Source organism: Cibotium barometz, chromosome 46 (genome assembly GCF_041138505.1).
Source record: "Cibotium barometz isolate CiBa-2024 chromosome 46, ASM4113850v1, whole genome shotgun sequence".
NCBI lineage: Eukaryota > Viridiplantae > Streptophyta > Polypodiopsida > Cyatheales > Cibotiaceae > Cibotium > Cibotium barometz.
This window is the reverse complement of record NC_141091.1, coordinates 12,127,104-12,135,515: the sequence shown is the minus strand read 5'-3', so window position 1 is coordinate 12,135,515 and position 8,412 is coordinate 12,127,104.

Sequence of the window (8,412 nt, the reverse complement as noted above, 5' to 3'; positions counted from 1 at the left end):
TCTCTGAACAAGGTCAGGTCATGCAGACCTACAGTAGGCTACCACATCGCGGGTGTCACTGAACAAGCGTGATGCTCATCACAATGACACAGTTCTTTGAACTCTGTGGAACTGAGAGGTAGTCTCTGCACTGTATGCAACTGCCTAGAAGATTTACCATCTTTTTTCGGCTCGTTGCCACTCGTGCTGGCTTTAGGCTTTGGACACTCAGCCTTCGTGTGCCCTACTTCATTGCAATTAAAGCATCGATTTTCCTTTCGCGCTTTAATATATTGCTCTTTCTTTTGGATTTCGGTGTCTCTTTTTTTTCTGGATGGTCGCGGTTTTTTAGACCAATGACCACCCTGTCCTTCCTGGTCCGTCCTATCCCCTTGTTTCTCACTGCGGAACCCTTTTCTTTTGAGGCCTGACCTCCTCTTTTCACTACCCTCGGCCCTGCTAGAACCACCACGCGCACTACGGCGCTTGATGTCATCGAATATTTGTGCATATTGAATTGCCTCTGCTAAGTCTTTAGGCTGTAGGGGTTCTACGTACTCAAGGTAATCATCTTTGAGGCCTCTCTTAAAGCCTCGCAATGTCTGGAATGCATCGATTCCGTTTAGCTTGAGTACTATCTCCTTGGAGTTTGAGATGTACTGAGTTAGAGATATGTTCTCCATCGAGCACTTGTCCCATAACTCCCAGCTTCTCTCTGCCTCATTAACAGGCAAAAATTCTTTTCGAAACATTGTTTCAAATTCCGTCCAAGTGGCAGGGCAAGTTGTCAAACTCATCCACCACTTGTACGCTTTGCCGGTTAATGAGAGGCTAGCCTCTACGGGCTGTATACGGCTAGGCTGCTATCGCAGCACGTGCAAATCTGACCACTTTGCTAGAAACATATTGACTGAGTCCTTGTTTCTCTCCTTTTCCTCGCCACCAAAACTAGGCGGCTTTAAGTCTTTTAATAACGACGAAGCTGTCGCTACGGACGGCCCCGGAGGCGCATCGGCCTATACTCCTGCAACCACTTTGCTAGAAACATATTGACTGAGTCCTTGTTTCTCTCCTTTTCCTCGCCACCAAAACTAGGCGGCTTTAAGTCTTTTAATAACGACGAAGCTGTCGCTACGGACGGCCCCGCAGGCGCATCGGCCTATACTCCTGCAACCACTGGCGAGGCTACGCTCACCGGTGCTGTAGGAGCTCGGCTACCTCGAGGAGTCGGAGTACTAGCCGAGGTGGCTGTCAGTGCATCTAACCGTGTGGTTATGCTCTGTAGCATCGTGACTAAATCAGCGTGGACTTTACCCATAGTGTTCAATTTGGCATTAAGATATTTAAACAGTCCACTAGAGAGCTCCGTCTCTGTCAGGACATCAGCAGGGTCCAATAGGTCATAGTCATCATCGTCATAATCGAAGAGGTCCTCCTCGGTCCCCTCGGCGACGTCAGTGTTCATGTCCTCTGGCTCATCGGCCAGAAAGGGGTCATCACCCAATGCGGTCGCTGCGGGCTCGCTGGGTCCTAAGGCGGGGTCAATAGACGAGGAGGGCGCTGACAGATCACGCGTGATCGAAGAGCGCACTCCGGACCGAACAACGGTCGGGCATGTACGGCCTGACAATTCGGTCGGGGTCAAACCCGCGACCGAGGACAAGAGACTGGAAAAACCTAGAGAAGTAGAAGGCGGTCGGGACACACTACGCCTAGCAGACATCTTTAATTCTTGCAAAAAAAATAATGCGAGAACTCGGAAATTACTAAAAAAAACGCTAATAAAAATGAGCAATGCGGTGGAGAGAGAATAGTCACCCCCCTTTACGGTGGTTGCCTGTCGATTTGTGTTGCGTTGCGAGCCTCTACAAGGACGCTTCCGGGATGCTCCGATCCACGAGAAAAATGCCTGCAGCTCATAACAAAAATTAAAATGATCGAGAGGCTGTGCCTTGTCGGGATTATTTCTTGCGGGGATTATCCTTCCTCCCCAGCCGAGAGAGAGCGTTTGTTTGAATTTTTTTATTTTTAATTTGTATTAAAATTGAATAATGAAAATATATAAAAAAGAAATGCTTTTTTTTTCTTCTTCTTTTCTCCTCTTTTTCTGGCCGCTGGTGGCCGACTGCTGGCTGGTTGGCTGGCCGTGGCCCTAGCCGCCCCCGCTGGGCTGGCGCTCGCCTGGCCATCAGCCGCTGGCATGGCCGCTCGCTGGGCTGGTCGCCTAAGGGCTGGCCTGGCCTGCCTGGGCGCCGCCGTGGGGTTGCCGCCGCCCTGGCCTCCCGCTGGAATGGTCGCCCGCTGGGCTGGCCGCCTAAGGGCTGGCCTGGCTTGCCTGGGCGCCTCCTCGTCTGACGTCACTGCATGCAGACTCCCCCGCAAGGCTGTTCGACGGCGTACAAAGGTCAGTGTGTTTTCGCCTCACACAGCAGCTCCCACACGGAGCTTTAACGCAGCTCGTGGGGCTGCCATTTCCGTGGGCTTGCTTTTCGCCCCCCCCACACACAAGCTTCTCTTCGCTGACAATTTCAACGGCAGACAGTGGGGCTGGTGTTTGCCCCCCCCACACACAAGTTTCAACCGGCAGACAATTTCAACGCAGGAAAAAAAAACAAAACGAAATTGCTTTTGCTTACCTGCGATGCTGCTTGCTGTGTGTGACGGAGAGAGAGAGAGAGAGAGAGAGAGAGAGAGAGAGAGAGAGAGAGAGAAAGAGTTCTTCCCTTCAAAATCTTGGCCGCCTCCCTCCACACACTCCCTTGTGGAGATAAGGTGAGAAGATGAATGGTTGAAAACCATCGAGTGGGCTCCGGTCCCCGTTCACGTGCGGACTTTCACGATCCCCTCGAACCATGCTCTGATACCAGTGTTAGATATCCGTAACGCCACTACGGGCGTTACCACGAGAGGGGACGGCCTCTGGCTCACCACCCAGCCATAGAGGAAGAATGAGGATTGCCCCTCATCCCCCAGGCTATATAGTGTGTGGCCTACCGTCCACACTAGCTTGGCCGCCCATGACTCCGCATGGGCGTCCTCTCCCACTGAACCCCGGACATGGCCATCCGGTCTGCCGTCGGTTTACAGCCTACGTGACAAAGAGGGTACTCCCCAAGTTATGATACTATCTTGCATATATAGGAGGACGAATAGGAGTGAGGGGTTGGGAGATCGAGAGTGAACGCGCACTCGAGAGAAAAAGAGAGAGCCATATATTATCTTCTTGCGGTGGAGAATAACATAGCCATATTTTGGATGAGGGTACTCAGAGCTACACCTATAGTTTTGGTTAGGAGTACCCTTACCATTTGGTGACCATATGACGATTTCTAAAGTGATTTTTGGTAATATATCTTCTATTACCGGAGAGAAAAAAAAGAGAGAGAGAGCACCTCGAGGCACGTTAAAAAAAGAGAGAGAGAGAGAGAGAGAGAGAGAGAGAGAGGTTGCACCTCGAGGCACGTAAAGGTGAGTAACTTGGTATGTATGATTGTACAAGAGAAAGGCTTCTTTTTCAGAATTTCAAGCAGAATCACATGACACAGTGTGACACAGACACCGCTCCTCCGGGGCGCAATAACTCGGAAGTCGGGTGTAATGGACGTCGTCACCTCGGCCCTCGCACAGCATAGGCGCCCTATTTTGCCTGAACCCTCTAGGGATTAGAGATAGTGGAGCTCGGAGCTCGGAGCTCAAGCTGCCGAGTTACCTCGGAACCTCACAGAGAGGTGATAGCGCGCGCGTGAGCAGAGAGATGAGAGAGAGAGAGAGATCGATAATTATCCCGCTAGCCTCTGCTGCGTCTGTGTGCGAGTTACCTCGGAACCTCACAGAGAGGTGATAGCGCGCGCGTACGCAGAGAGATGAGAGAGAGAGAGAGAGATCGATAATTATCCCGCTAGCCTCTGCTGCGTGTGTGTCTGCTTGTGCGCTCGCTCTCTTGATCTTTACAGAAAAACGAGCCATGGCTTTCCGCCTTTCTGAGCTATTTTCCCTTCTGAAACGCCATCCCTTCATAGCTTCCTCCTTACTCCTCCTCTTCACCCCTCCCGTGTTCCCAGTTGTTGTGTTCTTCTCCCCCCTCATCATCTCTACCACCCTCTGCGTGCTCGCCGCTCTTAGCTTCGGTCCACACTTCGGTGGTACCCTACCAGAAGCCGCCAGCGCCGAGCCTGAGTCGCCCGCCAGCGCCGCTGCAGGAAGAGTCGACCGCACAGAAACAGTAGCCTCTCCAGCTGAAGAGAAGGTAGTGTCCTGCAAAGAGGAGGTTACATGGCTCGAATGGCTGCACAATGAACACTCCAAAGAGCTTCTTAATGCTCATAAGCAGCAGCTTCCCATGTCTTTCCCATGGGAGGACGAAGGGGCTTCAGATGCAAGCGCCAATGTCTTGACAGGAGAAGAGAACCTGCGGCCATCTCCTGCCAAAACCATCTCCTCTTCGCCAGAGAAAGGCACGAGTCCTCACTATGCAGAGGTAAAAGAAGTGATGCACATTGACAAGCAAGGAGAAGGGGAGAAAGAACTGAAGAAAATCGATGCACAAGATCAAAAACATGAACAAATGAGAGAGATTGATGAAGAGGAACAGGGCAGGAACAAGCTCTCGGCCGCGGCTCCTGCAGAGCATGAAGATGAAAAGCATGGCCATGGAGATGGCCAAGGAGGCATTCTATCTGCAGATGTTGTAGATGGTGATATGGGAGGTTCACATGGAGCTATTTTGCCTGTGGATGCTGCTGGAGATGACAAGGTAGGCTCACACGCGAACTAGCCTTCACAATCCCTATTTGCAGGCCATGCAGAAGTAGATCTGATACTGCGCTTGCTATGTGCACACGACGCTATTCCCAAGCACTTGTAAATACTAATTAGATAGCACGTTTTGTGCTTTGCATGCACCAAAATCTATGCAGAAGCGGATATGGAATGTTCACAATTTACATAATATATGTTTTGTAAACTGCCCACACATTGATGTAAGAGACCCGAGGGTACGTTTTATGACTCGTTTTGTGCAGCAGGGATGATTAAAAAAGACTATCATAGCAACGCTAAGGAAGAAAAAACAGCACTACAGTGTATTTTTATCAGCATTACAGTGTACTTTTTACCTACCAAGGATCTTCCGAGTGGATGAATGAAATTTTATACATTTTATTATAAAGCCAGCATTTGGTGTACACTACTTTGATCAAGTATTGGATCATAGCACATGCAAGGAAGGGTAGTCTTACCTGCATATAATCTCCTATAATTTTTAGATGTGCTGTCAATATTGGATCATAGCACATGCAAGGAAGATTAGTCTACCTACATATAATCTCCTATTTTAGATGTGTTCTTATTTTGTCAAGCATTGGATCTTAGCACATGCAAGGAAGCTTTGGTCTACCTACATATAATCTGCTCTTCTAGATGTGCTCTCTGTCATACTAGAATAATCAGTCGAGCCTTTTAGCTTTGAAAATCATTGCCCAAAGTTGGGAGCTTTAGTAGTCTTATGCTCGGAAGCACGAGCAATTTTATGAGGTTTGCCTGTGTCTTTTTTATGAAGGGCATCCTTGTGCATACACTACAGCATAATCTCACATCGACGAGTTGCTCGTACTTATCGGTATGGAGTTATTCACACATTTCCTTGATGTGGTCCACTTGTGAGGGAAGTGAAAAATAACTCACAAAACAATGTGAGCCACATTCTTATGGAGGAAATTCTATTGTGTTGAGCAATAGCTTGGAGTTGCAATTTCACCAATACCATTGGTGGTATTATGATTGGAGGTTGAAAAGGCTGATCACAGTTATGCCAACCTCTCAATAACCATCCTCTGGTGGTGGTATTCATCCACAGTGAGAAGTAGGGGAACAGATTCCACGAAGGACATCTAACATGGCCTTCCCACGATCATGCTAACTAGGCAATTCCAAGTTTTAAAGGAACTTGGGCCAAGCATTCCCAATTGTTCCAAAATCTGCACAGTAGTTAAGGTTTTCCTCTAAAATTCTGGCCAATGTAGGCAACGTGATATGAATGTGAGGGAATGCAAAGCTTTGGGTAAAGCCATTTAAGCTTGCAACAGCTCGGGGTTGTGGTGGGCGGCAGGGATTGAAATCCAAGAAGTGGACATCTACAAAACACCATAGCTGGCAAGAATCGAGGCCCAACAAGGGGGTTAAATTTATCCATGATTTAATTCGAGAGGGGAAGGTCACAAGTTTTTAAATCCGCGCATAGTCTCTCCTCCAAGTTTGCCTCTTTGAAAAATGATACGGAATTCTATAGCAGCCCACCAACTGGTCCAAAGCTAGTGCGCCCCTGCTCTTCACCCCCGCGAGATTCAGTGGGACATAAACATCGAGGGCTGATGAATTGTTTTCCAAAAAGAATCATGAAAATGGTACACTTTCCAACCTGGCTTATTTTGTGAAAGTTTCAAGTGTACCACCTCCTTTACTTGACATAGCCTATATATGGAGCTCTTGGATGCCCTTCGTGGTATTCCTAACGAGCCCATTGATGGACAGGTGGCTACTATGAGGACAAACAAGATGCTTGAATTGCCTGATACGTTAGTTGGCAACCTGGCAAACCACCACACTGTAGTGTGAACAACCTTCAAGTTAGAGAGAGAGAGGGGGGGAAGGGAGAGAGAATGTGTGTGTGTCTTGATCACCTAATTTAAATCTATCTATATAATTACATGGGACACATGCTCCCTTATGTCCATTGCTCTAACTATTGTGTGGCCATGAGTTCTGCATGGAGACAATAAATAGTTACCATGTAGCATTCATTGAAGTAGTATTCTAGCTACACACACACACTCTCTCTCTCTCTCTCTCTCTCTCTCACACACACACACACACACACACACAAGTGTGTGAGTGGAGTTTGAAACCTAATCGACCCATTAGATATACTCAACAGTACTTGTGGTTATTCATGTGATCTTGAAAGAGCCTTCTTTTTCTTCTTCTTCTTCTTCTTCTTCTTCTCTCTCTCTCTCTCTCTCACACACACACACACACACACACACACACACACACAAACAACATCAAATTATTCTTACATATGCCTTTGCACTCCTTGCAACCATTTCTCTTTTATCCTTGCCATGTTCTTGGCTGTATTTGCAAGAGACTAGGGTTGGCTACTCAAAGCATGGAGTGACAACATGGGTGTGGGTCACCATCCTAGGGCAATAGCCAAGAAGGCCATGAAAGCTTGGGCATGAGCACCAAGAAGACATAGATGTCTGTAAAGGGAATATGATCAAAAAGGTACAATGTCATTGAGCCCTATGCCTAATATATCCCAAGGCTCCCTAGAAGTACACATGTAAATGTCCCTAAGTCCAAGTGCCTAGGCTCCATTCCCCATGTGTATGTGCACCCAAATCTACTTCATTACAAACCATCCCCTCCTACAATGATTTCGTCCTCGAGATTGAAGGGTGGTTGTGTCCAAAGAAAAGACATATACAATTGGCTATGTACAAAAGCTAAAAATTATATCCATGATCGAATGTCGATGTGGCGGAAGATCCATACATGAATCATATGACCCCCAGGGTCAAATGGAAAGGATAAAGGGCTCCCATCGATGATGAGGGTATCTATGCAACCACTTGGATGTAAAGGAAATCCGAGGCATGTAAAATACAAGGCAATGATATCATGATAATTTGGTGCAAGTCGAGAGGATAAGGAACCATTGTCGATGACAAAGATAGTCGAGTATCCTCTAGGATCAAAGGCATATGTATGGTATACATCCCAAACCGTCAAAGCTGAAATTGTAGTAGCTCATGGGTAAAAGGAAGAGCTCGACTCCAAAGAGATAGTAGTTTCAGGGTTAAAAGCACGAAAGCTATCTGCCAAAGAACTCGAAACTCTTGGCTAGATTGTTAAATGGCCCTGGCACAAAAGAATCATCATGTAGACCAAGACTAGAATATGTCATAGATGCATCTAATGTCAAGCTACCACATATCCAAAAACTATTCTCCTCAAATGGCAAAGAATGCATCCAAAGAAAAATGTCCTGGCTCCAAAGTACATAGTCTCGTATCGACATCCATAGGATCCAAAAGAACATATCTCAATGTTGGTCCCATGTAGAGTCAAATGTTAACTCATGCCACCGTCACATGTAGCACCACTTGAAAAGTCGAAGGCATGATCCACCATATCAATGTATGTATGAGTATGATCCGACCTATGTATAATATTGCCATGTGCAAGACACTCTATATTGTGTGTCCCTCTAAAATAAAAGTTGGATCATCATAAAGATCACCATCACTAAGCACTGACAAAGTGTCTACACAAGAGAGATAAGTGGTATCAACCAACTCACTATCAATGGAATCTCTAAGGCCACTAAGGTCATTCCCAAAAGTATAGACAATCTCCATCAATGGTTTCCCT